Source organism: Aotus nancymaae, unplaced genomic scaffold, assembly GCF_030222135.1.
Source record: "Aotus nancymaae isolate 86718 unplaced genomic scaffold, 86718_ANA_hifiasm-v0.15.2.pri h1tg000006l, whole genome shotgun sequence".
NCBI classification, from domain to species: domain Eukaryota; kingdom Metazoa; phylum Chordata; class Mammalia; order Primates; family Aotidae; genus Aotus; species Aotus nancymaae.
In genome coordinates, this window is record NW_026988417.1 from 39,262,931 (window position 1) to 39,286,798 (window position 23,868).

The following is a 23,868-nucleotide window of genomic DNA, read 5'->3' on the forward strand; positions in this document are numbered from 1 at the left end:
ACCCGGGAGGCGGAGGTTGCAGTGAGCTGAGATTGTGCTACTGCACTCCAGTTTGGGTGACAGAGCGAGATTCCATCTCAAAAGAAAAAAAATTTATGTAAACAAAATAAAAGACAAACTACAATTAGGGGTGTGTCATTAAAGAGTCGATTTCCTTAATATGCCAGAGTGCTTCCATATCAACAAAAAAAATACAACATAATACATATGGGCAAAGAGATGAGCAGGCAGTCTGCAGAAAAAGAAATTCTATGATGAATAAACATGAAAATAGTTTATTCAAATTAAACTTTGTCTGATTAGATAGAAATCAAAACAGCTAGTCCTACTAGGTCAGCAAAAATTTTTAAATTTGGGACAGGTGCAATGGCTCACACCTGTAGTCCCATCATTTTGGGGGGTTGAGGCAGGCTGATCACTTGAGGTCAGGAGTTCGAGGCCAGCCTGGTCAACATGGTGAATGAAACCCCGTCACAGGTTTAAATGGACGTTGTAAAATCTTCCCCCCAGTAGATGATATTTAGAGGAAATTGAGGGTTGTGTATAGAGCACATGGATTGAGAAACATTGGCTGTGATTCCTATAAATTTACAAGTTCAGGCAGGACTCCCCCCATGTGACTATAATTCAACAGAGCACACGTCCTGTTTAATAACCAAGGCATTTATGCAACATTTATTCTATGTCTCTGGGTAATTTATATGCTGCTTGATATTGGTAATGTGCAAACATCTTTAGCCAGTTCTTAACTGTCAGGTGATCTCTGATTGTTGCTGTTTTCTAGTCCAGAAACTCACAAGGATTCAGGTTTATTTTAGATCCTGAAGTCAAAGCCAGTATTTCTTTAAGCACTCACTGGAGTGGAAGAGTCCTAAGATTGCAATTGCCACAAAAAAATATTTTTTGTGCTCCCCCAGAAGGGATAGACACCATGAGCAACCTTAGAATGGTCAAGGGTCATCTGTTAGCTCTTTCAGACTCAGTGGAGCCTTCACTGGGGATTGGCAGATGGAAAAGAATGCAACGGAAAAGAATGCAACAAAACAGACCCCAGAGGAATCAGGGTCTCAGAAACTCAGTGGTTCCAAATGGTCTCCACCACCTGATGATGTTAGTAATTTCAGCTCTACATCATCATTTCTTTTCTTTTTTTAAAAGATGGAGTCGACTGGGCTTGGTGGCTCATGCCTGTAATCCCAACACTTTGGGTGGCCGAGGTGGGCAGATCATGAGGTCAGGAGTTCAACACCAGCCTGACCAACATGGTGAAACCCCCTCTCTACTAAAAATACAAAAATTAGCTAGGCATGGTGGCAAGTGCCTGTAATCCCAGCTAGTCAGGTGGCCAAAGCAGGAGAATCACTTGAACCTGGGAGGCAGAGGTTGCGGTGAGCTGAGATCGAGCCATTGCACTCCAGCCTGGGCCACAGAGTGAGATTCCGTCTCAAGGAAAAAAAAAAAAAAAAGATGGAGTCTCTGTCCCCCAGGCTGGAGTGAAGTGATGTGACCTCAGCTCACTGCAAACTCCACCTCCTGGGTTCAAGCAATTCTCCTGCCTCCCGAGTAGCTGGGTCTACAGGTGGGCACCACCATGCCCAGCTAATTTTTCTATTTTTTAGTAAAGACAGGGTTTCACCTTGTTGGTCGGGCTGGTCTTGAACTCCTGACCTCAAGTGATCCACCTGCCTTGGCCTCCCAAAGTGTTGGAATCATAGGCATGAGCCACGGCACCTGGCCTCATCATTTCTTTTTTATCAAAAACCAGACAGTCAAGTAGATACCCCTCTGTGCTCACCTTTCACATCCTTGCATAACACTTTGTAAGCACAGCTACACAAAGAATAAGAATGGCAAGCCCCAAGTATGAAGAGATAAATGAAATTTAATTGTTATTAATATAATTATATTATTGATTATTCACACTAAATTTAGTCTTCCAAAAAATAAATCTACTTGGATAAAATTCATCTTGATGGATATACCAAAGAAAGCTGGTTATCAATTTATATGCTAATGAATTTTTCTCACTTTTCCCCTATGTATAGCCTAGTGTTTTGTGATTTCTCTGCATCTACAGAGCCAGAGTGGGGAAAAATGGAATGCACATCCTTTCTGTTCTTTAGTGAAGCTTTCGATGACAGATTAATAAGAGCTGGGGCTGAGGGAAAGAAAGAGAGAGGCTGGGCGCGGTGGCTCAGGCTTGTAATCCCAGCACTTTGGGAGGCCGAGGTGGGCAGATCACCTGAGGTCAGGAGTTCAAGACCAGCCTGGCCAATATGGTGAAACCCTGACTCTATTAAAAATACAAAATTAGCCTGGTGGTGTAGTGGTGTGCAACTGTAATCCTTGATACTGAGGAGGCTGAGGCTCGAGAATGTCTTGAACCTGGGAGGCAGAAGTTGCAGTGAGTTGAGATGGTACAACTGTACTCCAGCCTGGGTGACACAGAGAGACTCTCTCTCAAAAAAAAAAAAAAAAAAAATGGAGAACTTGACGTTGAGATGCTATAAAATGAAAATTAGAATTTTTCAGTGAGTACCATTTTCATAATTTATGGTACTTCCACCCTGAGCATGTCTCAAATTTGTTTAGGAAAATATTTTATTATTATACTATCATTTGTTCTTATATCATCATTATAATGTGGGTGGACGATCAAATAAGCAAGGCCTGCAATTGGTCTGAGAAAAGATCTCATTTGGAAATAATATCCTGGGCTTTGCAACCTCAGTGAGAAGTGTATCTCAGCACCTGGCAGCAAATGCAGGTGAGGTCCACCCTGGTGTAGTACATACGGGTGAGTTCATAGATAGTTGGCAAAGAGGTACAAACTAATAGAAACACACTACAAGCTCTGTAGCTACTTTACATGGAGTTGACTCAGCAAAGGCCCACCTGACCTAACAACAACAAGGTAAGAATAGTTCATCTTTATTGAACAGTTACCACCACTAGTTCTGAGCTAAGTGCTTCACATATGCTATTTCATTTAATCTTCACAACAACCCTATGAGGTACTAATTATCTCTCCACTATTTTGCAGATGTGGAAACTGAGGCTTACAAAGCTTAAATAAGTGTTCAAAGTCTCACAGATGCAAAATTCACATCCAGGTTCCCAGACCCCAGAGCCCATGTTTTATCTCCAGAATCACAATGCTATACGGACTGCACCATAATGAAAGAGTTGTGTGTCAGTTACACTCTGTAAAGCCCCCTCATGTATTCAGTTGCTTTGTAACTCTGTCACCAAAGGAGAAAGTCTGCATGCCCTGACTGTTTCAGCACTGGTCATTCATACTCACAAACTGTCCTGTAAAATGGAGCTTGGCGGGGGATGGAGATAACAGTTAAAACACAGTAAACAATCTAAGCTTTCACTTTAAGAAACCAGAAAAAAAAAGAGCAAAATAAATATGAAACAGATTAAGGAAATAATAACAATTTAGGTGGAAATAAAGCAAATACAGACTATAAAAACAATAAAGAAAGTTAATAAAACCAAAAGTTGGTTCTTTAAAAAGATCAATAACATTGACAAACCACTAGCTAAAATGACAAAGAAATAAGAAAGAAGACTCAACTTACTAAACTCAGGGATAGGAGAAGTGACATCACTACTGACCTTTTAGAAATAAAAAGGATAGCAAAGAAATACTGTGAACAATTATATACCAGCAAATTAGATAACCTACATTTAGAGAAGAAATTCCTAGAAAGATGCAAAGGGACAAAACAGACTCAAGAAGAAACAGAATATCTGAATAGACTTATAAGTAAATACGCTGAATTTGTAACACAAAAATTTTCCACGAAGAAAAGCCCCAGAACAGATGGCTTCACTGGAGAATTTTACCAAATGTTTTAAAGTCTAATTACCACCAATCCTTCACAAATTCTTTCAAAAAATAGAAGGGACTAGAACACTTTCTAATGAGGTCAGTATTATATGCATACAAAATACAGACATATAAGAAAACTACAAATCAATACATCTTATGCATATAGACTTTTAAAAATCCACAACTAAATACTAGCAAACTGAATTTAGCAACATGACAGAGTCTGATTTATCCCAGAAATGCAAGATAGCTTAACAGATGAAAATCAATCAATATAATACGTCTTATTAATAAAGGACAAAAACTATACACAATAATCTGAATAGACACCAGAAAAGCATTTGATACAATGCACCAACCTTTCATAACTAAAACACGCAACATATTAGAACAGAAGGGAACATCTTCAATCTGATAAATAACATCTACAAAAAAACCCATGACTAATACACTTAATGTAAAAAAAAAAAAAAAAAAAGACTGAATGTTTTCCGGATGAAGATCAGCAACGAGGACGTACACTCTCACAACTCCTACATGCAACATTGTACTGGTTGCTAGCCAGGACAATTAGGGGGGAAAAAAAGGGGGAGATCCCTATAAGAAAGGGAAAAGTAAAACTATACTTGCAGATGACATGGTCAATCATATGCAGAAAACCTAAGGATTCCATTAAAAGATTATTAGAACTAATAATCAAGTTCAACAAGGTTGCAGGACATAAAACCAATGTAGAAAAATCAATTATAAATTTCTAGCAACGAACAAACTAAAATGTAAAATTAACAAAGCAGGCCAGGCACAGTGTCTCACGCCTGTAATCCCAGCACTTTGGGAGGCAGAGGCGGGCAGATCACGAGGTCAGGAGGTCGAGACCAGCCTGACCAACATGGTGAAACCCCATCTCTACTAAAAATACAAAAATTAGCTGGGCGTGGTAGTGCGCGCCTGTAGTCCCAGCTACTCAGGAGGCTGAGGCAGGAAAATTGCTTGAACCCGGGAGGCGGAGGTTGCAGTGAGCTGAGATCGCAGCACTGCACTCCAACCTGGGAGACACAGCGAGACTCCATCTCAAAAAATAAGTAAATAAATAACAAAGCAATTTCATCTACAGTAGTATCAATAATAATACAAATGTTAAAACTACCAAACATTGTTCAAAGAAATCAAAGATCTAGGCCAGGGGCAGTGGCATACACCTGTAATCCCAGCACTTTGAGAGGCCAAGGCAGGCGAATGACCTGAGGTCAGGAGTTCAACACCAGCCTGGCTAACATGGTAAAACCCCGTCTCTATTAAAAATATAAAAATTAGCTGAGTGTGGTAGTGCCTGGCCGAGGCATGAGAATTGCTTGAACCTGGGAGGCAGAGGTTGCAGTGAGGAGAGATTGCACCACTGGACTCCAGCCTCCGTGACAAAGTGAGACTCTGTCTCCCCCCAACAAAAAAAAATCTAAATAAATGGAAAGACACTGCTTGTTCATGAATGGAAGACTTAATACAGTCAAAATGACAATACTCCTCGATCTGATCTACAGAGTCAACGCAATATTCCCATCAAAATTTCAGTGAGTTTCTGGGAAAAATTGATGAATGGATCCTAAAATTCACATAGAAATTCAAGGGGCCCGGAAGAGCCAAAACAAACTTGAAAAAGAACAAAGCTCAAGGATTCACCCTTCCAGGTTTCAAAATTTACTACAAAGCTACAGTAAACAAGACGGTATATAGGATATGGAAATCTTAAGGGAAAACCATAAGGTGTGGGGAGGGTGGGCAGTGTGGCACTGGCATAAGAATGGCCATAGGACAGTGGATTAGAATGAGAGTTCAAACAATCAATTCTGGACAAGGGTGCCAAGACTATTCAATGAGAATAGTCTTTTGAAGAAATTATGCTGTAATAACTGGATATCCACAATGTAAGAGAATAAAGTTGGACCCCTAATTCATATCATATACAAAAACTAAATCATTATAGATCAACCACCTGTAAACTGTAAAACTCTTGGAAGAAAACATGGGTATAAATCATCATGAACTTAGCTCAAGTAGGCAGCAGTCTTATAGATATGATACCTTTTAGATATGATAAACACAAGCAATAAAAGAAAAAATAATGAAATTGGCCTTTGTCAAAATGGAAAGCTTTGTTTCTCAAAGGACACCATTAAGAAAGGAAAAAAACAACTTACAAATGAGAGAAAATATCTGCAGATTGTATATTTGATAATAGCCTTGTAACTAGAATATATAAAGAACTCCTACAACTCAATAATGAATAAGACAAATAACCTAACTTAAAGATACGTAAAGAGTCTGAACAGACATTTCTCTAAAGCTACACACTCTTTGGTCTCAGCTGCAGAAGCCAAATGACGAAGGGAACATCATCGTCTGGAAAGCATCGCATTAAGATGCACATGGTGTGCCACTGCTGTGGCTCTAAAGCCTACCACCTTCAGAAGCCAACCTGCGGCAAATGTGGCTACACTGCCAAGTGCAAGAGTAAGTGTAACTGAAGGGTCAAGGCTAAAAGTTGAAACACCACCAGGACTGATCACATGAGGAAAAATTGCATACTGCAGATTCAGGCATGGATTCTGTGAAAGAACAACACCTAAATCCAGGAAGGCAGCTATTGCAACATCCAGCTTATCTTAAGAATTTCAGTGATTAGTCATGCAATAAATGTTCTGGTTTAAAAAAAAAAAAAAAAAAGACTAGGCATGGTGGCTCACACCTGTAATCCCAACACTTTGGGAGGCAGAGGCAGGCAGATCACTTGAGCTCAGGAGTTCGAGACCAGCCTGTGTAATATGGCAAAACCTCATCTCTATGAAAAATACAAAAACATAGCCAGGCCCGGGCGCATGTGCCTGTAGTCCCAGCTACTTGGGAGGCTGAGGTGGGAGAGTCACTTGAGCCTGGGAGGTTGAGGTGGCAGTGAGAGGGAGACCCTGTCTCCAAAAGAAAAAAAATAAAGAGAAGAAAAAAAAATCAAGTCATATTTTGTGAGAGTGGGAGAAGTACAGACATGCTGACACTTAATCAGCCTCCGCTTCAGAAGGGTACATTTCAAAGGCTCCCGCTACACCACTCCTGTTCTGATCATCGTTTCCAAGGAATAAAGTTCAGGCATGAAGCTGTGGATGCCATGATGTCCATGTTCCATGTTCTCCCCTAATTTCACTGCAGACTACAGCCTTATTGCTAAAAACCCCACTATGCAGAATTATCTTACAGCAAAGCTTCCTTATGACACGATTTCAAAATTTGCTACAAAGCAAAATTACAAAATTGACTACATGTCCCAATGGCTGGTTGGCTTTGTGTCTCAGCTCTTTGTTGTTCTCACAGTGAATAGCTTTCCAAGAAAATGCTTTCCTGGTGACTGTTCACTCAACACTCCCTCCGTGACCTGTCCCTGATGGGGTGTGTGTGCGCGCGTGCGCGCTCGTGCGCGCACATGAGTGTATAGTGTGATGAGGATGGAAACTGAAGGGCTGGAGCATTGCTTAACTGAGTGATGCATAATTAGCCTCCCCTCCCAGCATCAGCAGGCAGCAACTCCCCTGCATCTTCCCTTCAGCTTCCCCTCCTCCAGCACCCTCATTATCTCAGCTGATGTTGCTTTCCAGTATTCCCAAGCGACCAAGCTAAACAAAGCAAACATTAGGCAAACGAGGCAGAAAGAAAACAGGCTTTGGAGTGTGGCACAGAGAAGCTCAAAAACTAGCCCTGTCACTTTCCACTTAGGAACCCCAGGCAAGCCTATGATGTCAAATCTGTCAAATGAAGATCACACAATATCCAGTTTTAAGAAATATTTATAGAGCTCCCCCTGTGAGCTGGGTGTTGAGGTTACAACCTGAATGAAAGACATAGATTGTCTTTGAAAAACTCATAGTGTAGTAGGAGATATAGGAATGGAAACGAATTCCAATGCAGGGTGATCAAGTCCACGACAGATGGTATCAGGGAGGAGGGAGTGATCAATTCTCTCCATCGCTGAGAAGGAGGAAGAAGGCATTCTGGGGTGGATGTAAGATTTCAGTAAGACAGTGTGACCACAGAACACTTGGTACATGGCAAGTGCTCAATGAATGTGAAGAATTTATATTTTTTGGCCTGGCCTAGTGGCGCACACCTGTAATCCCAGCATATTGGGAGGCCAAGGCGGGTGGATCACCTGAGTTCAGGAGTTTGAGACCAGCCTGGCCAACATGGTGAAATTCCATCTCTGCTAAAAATATAAAAATTAGCCAGAAGTGGTGGTGGGCACCTGTAATCTCAGCTACTTGAGAGGCTGAGGCAGGAGAATCACTTGAATCCAGGAGGCGGAGGTTGCAGTGAGCCAAGATTGCACCAATGCACTTCAGCCTGGGTGACAGAGTGAGACTCTGTCTCGAAAAACAAAAACAAAAACGAAAAAAAAAGTATGTGCTTTGGTGAGAGACATAAGAAATTAAAAACGCTGTTGACTGTTCTGGATAGAGGATTCTCAAGGGCTCATTTACCTAAAGTGGCTGGGCACGAGTTTCTCTATTTCTTCCTGCCCATAAACATAATAACTAGAAAGATATTAATTATTGGCCTGGCACAGTGGCTCACACCTGTAATCCCAGCACTTTGGGAGGACAAGGTGGGAGGATCAGTTGAGACCAAGAGTTTGAGACCAACTTGGGAAACACAGTGAGACCTCTGTCCCTACAAAACAATAAAAAATTAAGGCCGGGCGAGGTGGCTCACTCCTGTAATCCCAGCACTTTGGGAGGCCAAGGCTCAGGAGGATCATGAGGTCAGGAGTTCAAGACCAGTCTGGCCAGCATGGTGAAATCCCGTCTCTATTAGAACTATAAAAAATTAGTTGGGCATGGTGGTACATACCTGTAATCCCAGCTATGCAGGAGGCTGAGTCAGGAGACTCACTTGAACCCAGGAGGCAGAAGTTGCAGTGAGCCAAGATAGCACCACTGCACTCCAGCCTGGGCAATACAGCAAGACTCTGTCTCAAAAAAATAAAAAAAAATCATTCAGGTATGGTGGCATATATCTGTGGTCCCAGCTACTCAGGAAGCTGAGGTGGAAAGACTGCTTGAGCCCAGGGGGGCCAAGGCTGCAGTGAGCTGTGATCATGCCACTGCACTCTAGCCTGGGCCATAGAGTGAGACCTGTCTCAAAAAGAAAGGATAATAATCATAATAAATTTATTGAATAACAAATAAATGTTGATGTCTTGGTGTTAATATTGTGAATTTCAACTGATAATTCTAACTTTGTCAAATAAGAACAATGGTCAGAAATCCTTGATTCTTCCTTCAGTAGACACATATTTATTGACCCCCTTCTATGTGATACCAGGTAACACGGACACAGAATTGAACTTAAAACAAGTTTACAGATGACTAGGAAAGACAAAAGTAGTTCTCAATAATTATAATACACGGCAGGAGAGCATGCTGCATTTATCCCCCACAGTCATCGCTTCAGAGGTTTTCTTGCTCTTGAAATAAAGTAGTGAGATAATGTTAACATAAGTCCCTTTCTGATCCGACCTTTCCTGCACTCCCAGGCTAGTTTCTAGAACTAGATATTTAGAAATGGCTCCCCCTTGGTGAAAATAAGAAATGATAAAGTTTGTCAATAGAGACAAGTCAAGTACTTCGTGTCCTCAGAGCAGTATCTTGCTATATCTACCACTTATCAAGCGGCTTAGCCGTACAGAGATAATCCAGAGAGTCAGTAATCTGTGGGAGGACAAGGAACAAGGTGTCATTCAGCTTTGGGGGCAACTGAGTCTGTGGGATATGATGTGGAGATTCCTAAGCCGGAGATCAACAAAGCACCCGCATTGAGAAGTGGGCTCTCAGGTGTAGCCCATATCTGCTTTCTCCTGCCCACTCTCCCTCCCAAGTCTCCCAGTAACAGACCTCTCCAAGCCCCAGAAGCCAGGGACAGGTCCAGATGTGGTACCATGAGGGTGAATCAGAGTCCTCTGGGGGAATTTCTCATCCTGCAGATGAGACTGCTATGGGTTTTCCTTAGGAACAGTAGAAAATAAAACCAACACAGAGAACATACAGAGAAAAACAGTCCCTATGACCAAAGCATGTCATGCTGCAGGCTTCGGAATTTCCAGTTAGGTAAATACATAGGTATCAATGTAATTTGATGCATTCGTTTGTCGATTGATTCCTTAAGCTATTTTTTAAAAATTTCTCTATTTTTAGAGATGGGAGTCTCACTATGTTTCCCAGGCTAGTCTCGAACTCTCCAGCTCAAGCGATCCTCCTGCCTCAGCCTCCTGAGTAGCTGGGACTACAGGCACACCCCACCATGCTCAGCCCGTCAACTATTTTGGATTAGGTTTCTATTACTTGCAACCAAAAGGTTGAATTAGCAAAGGGCCTCATTCTGGCTTTTCCTTGGTATATATTACTATGGGGATGGGATGACCAAGGTCCCATGAAAATCTCATTGATCCACTCTTCCCACCTATTTTTTCAGGTGTCATAAAAAGTTGCCATTTTCCCTCCTCAATTTGTTCCCTAAAACTTTACTCAGCTAGGTATGGTGGCTCATGTGTGCAATCCCTTTGGGAGGTTGAGGCAGGTGGATCACTTGGCCCGGAGTTTGAGAAAAGCCTAGCCAACATGGTGAAACCCCATCTCTATTAAAAATACAAAAATTAAGCTGGGCATGGTGGCTCATGCCTGTAATCCCAGCACCTTGGGAGGCTGAGGTGGGCGGATCACCTGAGGTCAAACTAGCCTGGGCAAAATGGTGAAACCCTGTCTTAAAAAAAATAGATAAATAAATAAAATACAAAAATACAGAAATTAGGCCCACTGTGGTGACTCATACCTGTAATCTCAGCACTTTGGGAGGCCGAGATGGGTAGATCACCTGAGGTCAGGAGTTTGAGACCAGCCTGGCCAGCATGATGAAACCTTGTCTCTACCGAAAATACAAAAAATTTAGCTGGGTATGGTGGTAGGCGCCTGTAATCCCAGCTACTCAGGAGGCTGAGGCAGGAGAATTGCCTGAACCCAGGAGGTGGAGGTTGCGGTGAGCCGAGATCGTGCCATTGCACTCCAGCCTGGGTAACAAGAGCGAAACTCCGTTTCAAAAAAAAAACAAACAAAAACAAAAAACAAAAAACAAACAAAAAAATTAGCCAGGTGTTTTGGCAGGTGCCTGTGGTCCCAGCTACTTGGGAAGCTGAGGCAGGAGAATCGCCTGAACCCAGGAGGCAGAGGTTTCAGCAAGCCGAGATCATGCCACTGCACTCTAGCCTGGGTGACAAGAGCAAAATTCCAACTCAAAAAAGGAAAGAAAAAAAGTTTTGTCTACAACTTGTTCTCTTTACTGAAAAGGGCATTTAATAATTTCTACAGAGTTTTGGAGGTAACAGAAAGTGGTGCTAATCTCACATTTCTTTGAAGAGGCGTGCTAGCATTCAGACTGAAAATTGACAAAGCGCATTGCAATCAAAGAGGGCTCCACCCGGAGATTCCTTATTTACAACTCCTGAAAAGTGGTCAGATCGCGTGCGGTCTCCCTCCCTTTCCTCTGTAGTGAAAGCTAACAGAAAATCCTCACGTCCATGAAGAGAACTTTTTCACTGATTTCAGCTGGTTGCCGCTTACGTGCTGCCCTGACAAGTTCTCTTGCCGGTCGATCCCTTGTCAGTGCCACGTCCTGACGGTGTGAACTGAGATGGCTCAAAGGACTAAGAAGCAATTATCAGCCCCATCTTTCTATTCCCTTTTATTTCATCTGCTTTCTCCCGCTTCCCTCTGAGAAAAAAAGGCAGAGAGAGCAGACAGGAGTAAAGAACAAAACCCACCAGGACACAACTTTTACAGGAAACTGGAAAATCCATAAGACTTTTTGACCAGGGTTGGACCCAGATCAGCACCAGTGTTGTGTGAGTTATGCAGCAGCTCACTCACAAATCAAGGCAAGGCTACCAGCAGGAGTGACAGCTTCCAAACGGTCACTTGGTCTAACTATTCTGTATCTTGGCTGGAGAACTTCAACACACACACACACAAATGCACACACACACACGCACACACACACACACACAAATCTAGAATCTTTGTAGGGTTCTGGGCTTCACTAGTTTTTTTTTTTTTTTTTTTTTTTTTTTTTTTTTTTTTTTTTGCTGTTGGTAGATAAGTAGGTCTTGAATTTATTTTGCAAACAAGACCTGTTCTATCTACCTTTTCATTTAGGAGGCTAACAGCAGAGTCAGCTTGACTTCAAGGACTCTATTTTCTTAGTCTCCAGTTCACTAGTCTTTAAAAGCACCCTCTAACACCACCTCAGCCAGGCGAGTCTCATGCGTAGCCAAGGATGAAAAAAAAATCACTTGTCTATGCAGATATTCATATAAACTTGTTATCCAACCATTGCAATCGTTCAGCCAGTTTTGGCTATAACCAAAATGCTACCAGCCAAAATGGCTACCTAGGCTACTCTGTTTCTTTTCTACCAGCAGATAACTAGAGCAATCAGTGATCAAGCGTTTACTGTGTGTCACACTGTGCTAAGCACGTTACACACATACATAATCTCTAATCTTTACAACCACCCTGGACTGGAAAATAGTACCATTCCTGCTTTTAGCACAAGAAATGGAAAAATGGTCAGGCACGGTGGCTCACGCCTATAATCCCAACACTTTGGGAGGCTGAGGCAGGCAGATCACCTGAGGTTGGGAGTTTGAGACCAGCCTGACCAACATGGAGAAAACTGTCTACTAAAAATACAAAAATCAGCTGGGTGTGGTGACGAATGCCTGTAATCCCAGCTACTCGGGAAGCTGAGGCAGGAGAATCACTTGAACCCGGGAGGCACAGGTTGCAGTGAGCCGAGATCATGCCGTTGCACTCCAGCCTGGGTAACAAGAGCGAAATTCCATTTCAAAAAAAAAAAAAAGAAAGAAATGGAAAAATAAAAACAGAATTGCCAAAGAATCTGCCTAAGATACAGCAAAGCAATTAAATGGCACAGCAAGATCTTAATCCCAGCTGGCCTTAACCCCTAAGTTCAATCCCTCTCCACTATAAAGATGGTCCCTCACTTCGGTGTGTCTTTACTTCTGGCTTTACGTTTTTTCCTGCTTTTGACAAAATCCAAACTACTTTCAGTTCATATTTTTCTAATATCCTGCCATGTGTGCAAATATATGACTACTTAAAAACTAGCAGAGGCCAGGCACGGTGGCTTATGCCTGTAATCCCAGCACTTTGAGAGACCAAGGTGGGAGGATCACTTGAGCCCAGGAGTTTGAGACCAGCCTGGGCAACACAGTGGGACCCGCTTCTCTACAAAAAAATTAAAAATTAGCTGGGTGTGGTAGCACATGGTCTGTAGTCGCAGCTACTCAGGAGGCTGAGGTGAGAGGATGGCTTGAGCCCAGGAGGTCAAGGCTGCAGTGAGCCTGATCATACCACTGCACTGCGGCCTGGGCAATAAGGTGAGACCCTGTCTCAAATAAAATAAAAACTCAAATAAATAAACAAAAATAAAATCTAGCAAAAACCAGAGAAACATTTATAAATTCAAAGTAAGCCTTCCTGGCCAGACACGGTGGCTCATGCCTACAGTCCCAGTACTTTAAGAGGCTGAAGCAGGAGGATAGCTTGAGCCCAGGAGTTCAAGACCAGTCTGGGCAGCATAGGGAAATCCTGTCTCTACAGAAAATTAAAAACAAACAAAAACATCAGTCAGGTGTGGTGGCACATGTCTATGGTTCCAGCTACTCGGAAGGCTGAGGCAGTAGGATCACTTGAGCCTGGGAGCCTGGCAGGTAAGGTTGCAATGGGCCATAATCACACCACTGCCCTCCAGCCTGCGTGACACAAAAGGCTCTGTCTCAAAAACAAAAACAAAGTAAGCCTCCTTCATTATGCAAATAAAATGTGCTTGTTATTTTTTATATTTATCTAATTCCAGAAAGCAGAGACAAATGTTGAGAGTTGTTAGCAGACCAACTTCAAAATTCTAATGTCCATTTGTAAAATGATCGTACTTCACTGAACAAGCTGGTTTTGCTTAGTTTGATGGATATCCAATCGGTTTGGACCATATAACCAGAGGTGAGTCTTCTATTAATGCACACCACAGAATACTGGTTACCTAAAATTGATGCTTCTTTAAATTCCCTTTCCTGAAGATACTTATATTACTGGTAAATTTAGAAATTCCTCTTAGGAATTCTTGGAAAGCAAATTATAGTACAGTATTCTATTAAAAATTGTTAAGGATTGGTCAGGTGCAGTGGCTCACACCTGTAATCCCTGCACTTCAGGAGGCCGAGGCAGGCGGATCACCTGAGGTCAGGAGCTTGAGACAAGTCTGGCCAACATAGTGAAACCCATCTCAACTAAAAATACAAAAATTAGTCGGGCGTGGTGATGCTTGCTGTAGCCCCAGCTACTTGGGAGGCTGAGGCTGAGAATCACTTGAACTCAGAAGGTGGAGGCTGCACTGAGCTAACATAGCTCCACTGCACTCCAGCCTGGACAACAGAGAGACTCTATCTCCAAAAAACAAAATGTTAAGTATGACAATTGATGCACTAGTTTTTGATTGCAAGAAGGTAATCATAGTGCCTGAAAATACAAGTGTTCACTTCTAGCACAAAACATAAATGTGACTATGAGTTGGTGCCTTTGCAAACCAGAAGTGCTACAGCCTGATCAATAAGGAGAAACCCCATCTCTACTAAAAATACAAAATTAGCCGGGCATGGTGTCGGATGCCCCTGTAATCCCAGCTACTCGGGAGGCCGAGGCAGGAGAATCACTTGAACCCGGGAGGCGGAGGTTGCAGTGAGCCGAGATCGTGCCATTGCACTCCAGCCTGGGCAACAAGAGCGAAACTCCATCTCAAAAAAAAAAAAAAAAAAACTTAGCTGAATGGAAGGGGAGTGATAGATGGCACAGTGTAGCAAAACCTTAATAGCTAAGAAATCTGTGTGATGGGTATAGTGGAATTTGTATTTTATTCCCTCTAAACTTCAGTGTTTGCAAATGTTTTTTAAAAAAACAATTAGTATATATTTACATTAAGACTGTAAAACTCAGAGGGCTAGTCAAAATTCTCTTAAGTTTTTGAAATAATAACATTCTGTGATTGATGTAACAGCACCCCTCTTTCATTAAAAGTAGGTTAAGAGATAGATTTGCTTTTTAAAAGTAAGGTAAATTTAATTTCAATTTGTTATTAGAATTTTAAAAATTAAGTTCTATGACTACTTGGATTAAATTAGATAAACATAGGTCACAACTGAAGGTCTTAGAACCATTAAGTTAATCATATTAAATTATATCGTATTCATTCACTCATTCATTTAATAAATGTGCGCTTAATGCCTCTCTTTTGCAAGATCCATAATAATATAATTATAACTCTCTATAAACATTTTTTTAGCATAAAGATAACATAAATCCCTAAAACATCTTTGTATGTGGGGTACTCCAAAGCTACTAGCTGTGCTTAAAACAATTCTAACATCTGGTTGCAATATTAAAAAATAGGCCGGGCGCGGTGGCTTATGCCTGTAATCCTAGCACTTTGGGAGGCTGAGGTGGGTGGATCTCCTGAGGACAGGAGTTCAATACCAGCCTGGCCAACAGGGTGAAAACCTGTCTCTACTAAAAATATAAAATTAGCTGGGCGTGGTGGTGTATGCCTATAATCTCAGCTACTTGGGAGGCTGAGGCAGGAGAATCACTTGAATCCCAGAGGCAGAGGTTGCAGCGAGCAGAGATTGTGCCATTGCACTCCAGCCAGGGTGACAGAGTGAGACTCAATCTCAAAAAAACAAAACAATACAGAAATATATCTATATCTATATCTATATATACACATACACATACACATACACACATACACATACACATATACATATACATATACATATACATATACATATACATATACATATACATATACAACTAGGGCTGTGCTCAGTGGCTCATGCCCATAATCCCAGCACTTTGGGAGGCCGAGGTGGGCAAATTGCTTGAATCCAGCAGTTCAAGACCAGCCTGGGCAACAAGGTCAAATCCTATCTCTACAAAAAATACAAAAATTAGCTGGGCATGGCGGTGTGTGCCTATAGTCCCAGCTATTCAGGAGGCTGAGGCAGGAGAATCACCTGAGCCCAGGAGGTCGAGGCTGCAGTGAGCCATGATTGCTCCTGTGTGACAGAGCAAGGCCCTATTGCTAACCATATATATATATATGTGTGTGTGTGTGTGTGTGTGTGTGTGTGTGTATATGTATGTATATATGTGTGTGTATATATATACGTGTGTGTGTGTGTGTGTGTGTGTATGTAAAACCAATAAAAGTTTCATCTACTTGACTCTATAAACAACTTGCCTTAATTTTGTATTTAATGAATTGGTCATAGGTATAGCCTTGCAGGGATAATCACATAGCATATAAACTTCTGAATTTTACCAAACAGATGAATTAGAAGGTAGTTTAAGACATTTAACAAAATGATTGGGCCAGGCGTGGTGGCTCTCGCCTGTAATCCCAGCACTTTAATTGGCTGAGACGGGCAGATCACAAGGTCAAGAGATCGAGACCATCCTGGCCAACATGGTGAAATCCTGTCTCTACTAAAAACACAAAAATTAGGCAGGCATGGTGGTTCACGCCTGTAGTCCCAGCTCCTCGTGAGGTTGAGGCAGGAGAATTGCTTGAACCCAGGAGGTGGAGACTGCAGTGAGCCGAGATCGCACCACTGCACTCCAGCTTGGCGACAGAGTAAGACTCCGTCTCACCAAAAAATATATATATATATATTTAGCACATTTTCTTATGCTTTCTCAATACATTTAAAACCTGATTGACTTACCAGATGTTCCTTTAACCACAATTTTTTCAGTAACAAATCTATCACAGAAAACACCGCCCACGGTTCGTGACATTCTTTGGTTTTCTATCACGTCTCTTACTCAGGTTTCACTTGTTTCGGAATTTAAAGTTCTAAGTTTGAAAAAATATCTGCAAGTCAATATTTAAACTGGCCTCTGGCATTGACTATGTTCTTCATCAAATTCCTCAATGTTAAAAAAAATAACAGCAATATAAAACAAGTGATCCCAGGTGACTGAAGTTTTAACTCCGAGTCCAAATGCTGCAGAGACGATCAGCTGATGGCTTCATTCATCGTGATAAGAGAAATAAAACATAAGAAAACAGTCACGGTTTTAATTTAAGCATAATTTCCACTTGGTCCTTGCAATTTAGCGTTATATCTTACGTAGAAACATGAAGACAAAGACTGCAATACAATTTGAATGATTAAAAAAAAAGTTGGATGACAAGATGTGGAAAGCAGAAAGAGGATTGGTATGCAAAACCCATAAAGTTCCGATGCTTACAGTTCTAACCTCAGAGGGTGGAAGAATACACAGCCCATACTTCATATAGTCGGATGCTGAAAACAAGAATCTAGGCCAGTGCCATCCACCAGAACTTTCTGTGGCGATGGAAACATTCTGCATCTGCACCGTCTAATACAACAGCCACTGATACACACCTGCCATGAAGCCCCTGGCATGTGCTTAGTGCAAACAAGGAATTCTTTATTTCATTTAATTTTAATTAAATTTAAATAACTGCACTGCATACGGCTATGGGCTACGATATTGGATTGAATAACACAGGTCTGCATTCACAGGGCAGCTCCTGGAAAGAATGAGATATTTGGGCAGAGTTAGATCAGTAAGTCTTAGAAATGCTGCATTCACTCTGGTGGAGAAGCTGATCTAACTAATGCCTTTTCCATTTCAATGATGAACAGAAGCTTCCTGTACCCTTTAATACACTATTAAAAATGTGTGATCAACTTTTCTCAGGTTCAACAGATGCTCAGATGAGAGTGAAATAAAGCTCGAAACTCAAGTGACCTATTTTCAGTCTTTTAGTTCTTCCTTCTCCAGAGGCAGAATTCCCTTCCTGAGGCTGACATTAATTACCGACTCACCACCACCACAAGCCCCACAGCGAGGACCTCAAATATACACATCTTCTTCCACCCCTCTCCTGCTCGCCCTACTTGAAGGTTTCCATCCATCTAGTCCTGAACACTAACATGGTCTATAACCTTCATACTGGTTAGTCAGCTCATCAGAATGAATTTACAGAGGCCAAGTTTGAGTTTTATTTTATTTTTTTATTTTTGAAATGGAGTTTCACTCTTGTTGCCCAGACTGGAGTCCAATGCCGTGATCCTGGCTCACTACAACCTCCGTCTCCCAGGTTCAAGCGATTCTCCTGCCTCAGCCTCCCAAGTAGCTGGAATTACAGGCATGTGCCACCATATCCGGCTAAGCTCGAGCATTTTCTAACTGTTTCTGACATAAGTCTAAAGCAGGTTGGACTGCCTCACTTCTTGGATTACAAAGGGGGGTAAGCCACATTGGACAAATCACCTGTTATATTGTTTTTATGTTGACACATTTCCCACAGCAAATTTGTTTGATGTGTCATTGTTATTCTGTTCAAAAAATGGAGTCCAGAACTTTGTTTGATGAATGCAGCCTGGTCTGAATTGAGCAGAAGTCAAACATGAAGGAGGAAGTGGACTGAACTCCCTGCATGCTGTTGAGAACTATTTCCCCAGCTAAGACAGTGTTTTCCCATCTCTCTGGTAGGGAGGGGTGAGAGGGAGTGAGGAAGACAGGCCAATGACTGCTTGTGAATCAGGAAGACTTCAATGACACAGAACTTGAGAACACTTGAATTTGCCAGTCACAGTGGCTCAGGCCTGTAATCCTAGCATTTTGGGAGGCTGGGGCAGGAAGATTGCTTGAGCCCAGGAGTTCAAGACTAGCCTGGACAACATGACAAAACCCCATCTTTACAAAAAAATTTAAAAGTCAGCCGGGCAGGCCGGGTGCGGTGGCTTACACCTAAAACCCCAGCACTTTAGGAGGCCGAGGTGAGTGGATCACCTGACATTGGGAGTTTGAGACCAGCCTGAATAACATGGAGAAACCCCATCTCTACTAAAAATACAAAATTAGCCAAGCATGGTGGTGCATGCCTGTAATCCCAGCTACTTGGGAAGCTGAGACAGGAGAATCACTTGAACCCAGAATGGAAAGGTTGCAGTGAGCCAAGATCACACCATTGCATTCCAGCCTGGGCAACAAGAGTGAAATTCTGCCTCCAAAAAAAAAAAAAAAGTCAGCTGGGTGCAGTGGGTGCATGCACCTGAAGCTACAGCTATTCAGGAGACAGAGGCAGGAAAATCAGTTGAGCCCAGGAGGTTGAGGCTGTAGTGAGCAGTAATAGCACTGCTGTACTCCAGCCTGGGTTGAGCAAAACCCTGTCCAAAAAATGGAGGGCTGGGCATGGTGGCTCATGCCTATAATCCCAGCACTTTGGGAGGCCAAGGCAGGATGATCACTTGAGGCTAGGAGTTCAAGACCAGCCTCATCAACATAGCGAGACCTTGTCTGTACAAAATAGAAAAAGAAAAGGAAAGGAAAAGAAAATAGTTGAATTTGTTAAGCCTGGACAGAGAACAGTGTTGCATCCTAGACTCAGAATCAGTGACTCAAGTCTGACATTTCTATCTTCCCTCTTCCTTCACTTCCTGTCTTTGAAACAAGCACTACAAAGACATGAAATCAGAACCTAAAATTGAGAAGGAAGAAAAAACTGTCAGAGGAGTATGATAAGCCTGCATTAGGCAGAGGGCTCTTCTCACAAGGTGGCCTCAAGGGGGAAGGAGGCTGGGTAGATGCTTCTGGAGGTGCTGAGGGCCATTAGTAGGTGGTGGGCATTGGGAAGAGAAGGTGTATTTCACATCATGGATGAGGGGATTACAGGCTTGAGCCACCACGCCCGACCCTCACTGTTGTGTTGATTTGCAGGTTGTGAGGTTGTAAACCAGTATTTTTCGTTTGTAAATTAGACTGTTTCATTCTACTCCACTTCCCACCTAAGCTTTTATAAGGTCTTGTGAATAGAAATTGAATTAAAAGAATATTGGATTACTTATCTGTGTTGAAAGTCCCACCCACCAAAAATTATCACCATTTAATTTGTCCACATTCCATTCACATTCCTTATTTTGGTGATGGTTTCCGTATGGCCTAGATATAAATCATTTGTGAGATACCCGCCAATGGCAGATTCTTTACCAAAGAAGTACTTGGGGAAGACCAAGGACTGCCAACCTCTGAAGGCAAAACATTGTAGTTTGTATTTTGTTTTTCAGAATAAGAACAAAATTCCTTGATTTTCTTTTATGCAAAGATAAAGACTTTTATCTTTAAAAGAGGCTGGGCTATCAGCTGGGCATGCCTGCAATTCCAGCTGCTCAGGAGGCTGAGGTAGGAGAATTGCTTGAGGCCAGGAGTTTGAGGCTACAGTGGTTATAATTACACCACTGAAGACTGGTTGAAAAGCAAGGCTTTGTGTCTAAAAAGAAAAAAAAAAGGCTGGGCACAGTGGCTCATGCCAGTAATTTCAGCACTTAAGGAGGCTGAGACGGGCAGATTACTTGAGGTCAGGAGCTCCAGATAAGCCTGGCCAACATGGTAAAACCCTGTCTCTATCGAAAACACAAAAATTAGCTGGGCATGGTGGCATGTGTCTGTAATCCCAGCTACTCATGAGGCTAAGGCAGGAGAATCACTTGAACCCGAGAGAGGGAGGTTGCAGTGAGCCAAGATCATGCCATTGCACTGCAGCCTGGGTGAGAGTGAGACTTCATCTCAAAAAAGAAAAAAAAAAAGATGCTGGACTAAAATTTATAAGCCATTTCCTGGTATTTAATTTTTCTATATCCAAATCAATGTTATTTCCTAGAATTAAAAAATATATATATTTTGTCACTGTACAAACAATAGAATGCTCTTGAGAAACATTAACATGCGTGTACCACCAATAACACAGCAGCCAAAAGTAGGAAGAAGTTTCTCTAAGTCACAGGAAGGATCAAGAGCACATCATGACTTTAATCCCTGGTCTAGTGTTCTTTCCCAGACCCTATATCCTGATCATTGTTTTCTATAAAATTACATATAATTTTTAAAATTCCAATTAACTTGTCGGCTGGACGTGGTGGCTCATGCCTGTAATCCCAGCACTTCGGGAAGCTGAGGCTAGTGGATCACCTGAGGTCAAGAGTTCGAGACCAGCCTGACCAATATGGTGAAACCCATCTCTACTGGCATGTGCCAGGCATAGTGGTGTGCACCTGTAGTCCTACCCACTGCACTCCAGTCTGGGTGACAGAGCAAGACTCTGTCTCAAAAAAAAAAAACCACTTGCTATTTTTGTAGCAAATAAAGCCCTTATCACAAGTCAATCTTCGTTGGGGATTGGGTGGGCAGGGAGCTGTGTATATAACAACTTCATTATACGATCTTTTTCTGACCTATATATTATCAAACAACAGCAGTAACAACACAGACGAATTGCTCTAATACTCCTATTAAAAAATGAAAGAGTAGGTATTTCTTATGGCTTTACAGTAAGAAGCCATTTTACTGGAAAAGCAGAATAAAAGTCTTTTTTCTGCTTAAATGTTTTGTTTCTACTCCAAGTCCAGGTTTGCATTTGTGATTGACAGCTACGGTGCTTACTTAAACAATGGCTAATTTAAATGTTTCACAATCCTCAAGGGGAAAAAAATGCCACCTGAGACAATGCTCAATATCTTTAATTCACTATTAAGTAAGAGACCGGTTCTGTTCATTTTATGCAAACTTCCTTCCATGGAATCCTGTTCAAAAGGAAGGCAAACAGATCTACTGGACACCCATGATGTGCCAGATACTTTCGTATACTGCACATTATCTCAATTAATCCCAACAATAACCACCCAAAGTTGGAATCTTTGTGGAAAAGATAAAAGTTCTATACAGAGAAAGCCACTGCGCTGGGAAGGGCGGAGGGCTCCGCTGTTGACTGGCTCTTTCGTTACGTTACACAAGACAAGACCAGCATGAGGTCAGGCTTATGGCAATGGCTTTTGTACCCAGCTGGCTTCCAAGTTACCTTCTGGCTGACTCAGTGTCTCTGAGGCCATCCTGAGTGCCAGGGACATGTGTACCTATCTTGGGTGCTAGAAACCAGTTGATTCTGCTTCTTCTGCTACCTAAAGACTTTGCTCTTTATTGGAGGAAGAGAATGATTGAGATGGAACCAAATAAGCAGTGGCTTCAATGCCGCTCTCCAATTTTCCTTCACAAAAATCTTGGCCAGGCGTGGTGGTTCATGCCTGTAATCCCAGCACTTTGGGAGGCTGAGGCAGGCAGATCACTTGAGGTCAGAAGTTCGAGAGCAAACTGGCCAACATGGCAAAACCCCATCTTTACTGAAAATACAAAAAGCAGTTGAGTGTGGTGGCACATGCCTGTAGTCCCAGCTACTCGGGAGGCTGAGGCAGGAGAATTGCTTGAACCCGAGAGGCGGAGGCTGCAGTGAGCCGAGATCACGCCACTGCATTCCAGCCTGGGCGAGAGAGTGAGACTGTCTGAAAACACAATCTTGAGAGCTCAATAGATCTTGGGGATCACCTGACCAGTCTCCTGCCCAAGGAGCTGCCCTTTCTCCAGCATCCCTAGCAAGGGTTCACCCAGTCTGGCTGTGGTATAGCTACCCCTCTCCAGATACAATTCAAACCTGTAACAACCAAATCTGGCTTTCTTACAGCTCTAATTGTAGAACAGACTCCAACCAGGACACATCCTCCTCTAGTTCTGAAAACGCCCATTTGTCAGGCAAGAGTGCTGAGGTAAGCCAAGACTTGCCAACAGCGTGTTTTAGGGCTCCTGAACTTACACAAATTATATTAAAAGTCATTATTATCTTTTTTTTTTTTTTGAGACAAAGTCTCACTGTGTCACCCAGGCTGGAGTGCAGTGGTGCGATCTCGGCTTACTGCAACCTCCACCTCCTGAGTTCAAGCGATTCTTCTGTCTCAGGCTCTTAAGTAGCTGGGACTACAGGCACTCACCACCACGCCCAGCTAATTTTTTATACTTTTAGTAGAGATGGCCTTTAGCCATGTTGGCCAAACTGGTCTCAAACTCCTGACCTCAGGTGATCTGCCTGCCTCAGCCTCCCAAAGTGCTGGGATGATAGGCTCCTATGAACCACCACTCCAGGCAAAGTCATTATTTTCTGATGGGTGCCAGGATGGCCTGGGGAAACAGAATGTACATTGGGGTTAAACTAATCTGAGCCTGAAGGCAGGCTCCAGCATACTAAACAATGCAACTTTGTGCAAAGCACTTGACCTCTTGTTGCCTCGGTCTTCCCATCTGTAAGGAGTTAATGATTCCTGACTAGCAGAGCTGTTGGGAGAACTGGGAATTATATACATAAGGTACTTGGCGCAATACTTGATACACGGTAATCGCACAATAAAATAGTATGATTCGGGAAGCCATAATAGCCTAAGCAGGATTGTGGAAGGAGCTGATGTGAATGGCTGATGCAATTCCTCAAACACTGGTCAGGTGGCAGAGTGAGCCGGTGGGAAGGGCTGGGCCACTGCAGAGGTGGAAAATCTGTATGTCAGCTCTTTCGCCAACCAAGTGAGTGATCTTAGCTTCATTTCAACTTTCTCATATACAAAATGGGCATATTCAACATCACAGCAATAAAAAAAAAAGGGAGGAGTAAACATGAAAATTATTTGGGAAAGTTTTCTTTTTTTCTTTTTCTTTTTCTTTTTTTACTAAAAGGCCTACAGCAGGAGGGAAAGTGTTTTCTTAAAAGTATACAAATACAAGATATTGTTTCTATGATTATTCATAAAGAAAGATAAAAAGAATTCAATTCGAAACAACCTTTGATTACTGCTTAAAAGCACTCTCTTACATAAGAGGCTTTCTACCAACTGTGAAAATAATAAAACCTTTTTTAGCAGACAATACGGGCATCTCTTGTTCTTTCTAGATGGAACTTTAAATGTTTGACTGAGGCTGGGCGCCAATAGCTCATGCCTGTAATCCCAGCACTTT

The 23,868-nt window shown here is 42.2% G+C and overlaps 1 protein-coding gene and 1 non-coding gene across 10 annotated transcripts in view; both read right to left on the reverse strand.

The window, feature by feature from the left end:
• Positions 1–23,868, reverse strand: part of RBM47 (RNA binding motif protein 47) — a 219,258-nt gene that overhangs the window by 68,814 nt on the left and 126,576 nt on the right. The gene's annotated exons all lie outside the window — the stretch shown is intronic.
• On the reverse strand, positions 12,013–12,139 carry LOC135272140 (small Cajal body-specific RNA 15). Its single transcript, XR_010340234.1, has one exon. It is a non-coding gene; the product is annotated as a small Cajal body-specific RNA 15 (non-coding RNA).